We start from the raw sequence: 1,009 nt of genomic DNA on the forward strand, positions 1-1,009 counted from the left end.
AACTTTATAAGATTGTAAACGTTAACAATCTTGAATTATTGTAGAATTTTAGAACTTTAAGTTATGAATGTTAGAAAACTTGAATTTTGTAGGATTTTAGAACTTTAAGTTCTGAACTTTAGAGAACTTGAATTTTTGTAGGATTTTAGAACTTTAGATTGTGAACTTTAGAAATCTTGAATTATTTTAGGATTATAGAACTTTAGGTGAACTTTAGAAATCTTGAATTATTTTAGGAATATTTTAGAACTTTAGGTTGTGAAATATAAAAATCTTGAATTATTGTGAGATTTTAGAACTTTAAGTTGTGAACTTTAGAGAACTAGAATTATTTTAGAATTTTAGAACTTTAGGTTGTGAACTTTAGAAATCTTGAATTATTGTGGGATTTTAAACTTTAGGTTGTGAACTTTAGAAATGTTGATTTATAGAATTTATGAACTAATTATTAGGTTGAACTTTAGAAATCTTGATAAAATATAGTCTTTATGAACTATTTGTAATTTTGAAACGAATTTTTGGTAATTTTAAAACAAATTTTGAAAGACTTTGTAGACACGTAATTTTTGACCGAACTTGATATTTTACACAAATTTTAGTGGTTAAATATTTCTTTACGTTTACATTAAATATTTTGGTTTATCATATTTTAGTAAGTTTAGTGTAAAAATATTTGAAAATCACAAAAATAGAGCCATGTTTTAAGTTAAGTTTTGTTTTCAATTAATTCAAAAAAAGAAAAAAATGTTCAAAAAATATATGTTTTCTTTTAATGTATATTTAATAAATAAATTAGTGTTTCTTAATTATATTTTTAATTAGCTATTTAACTTTTCTTAAATTTACATTAATTTAAAATAATTAGTTAGTAATTATATTTATATATATATCTACACTTACCCCACTACCCCACCTTAAACCCCATTTCCCTCCCCCATTTTCTACCACACAACCCATTACACACACCCCCACACACGTACTACACATTCCTATAAACAGCAACACCACC

This window comes from Solanum tuberosum, unplaced genomic scaffold (genome assembly GCF_000226075.1).
Source record: "Solanum tuberosum cultivar DM 1-3 516 R44 unplaced genomic scaffold, SolTub_3.0 scf00347, whole genome shotgun sequence".
In the NCBI taxonomy this organism is placed as follows: Eukaryota; Viridiplantae; Streptophyta; class Magnoliopsida; order Solanales; family Solanaceae; genus Solanum; species Solanum tuberosum.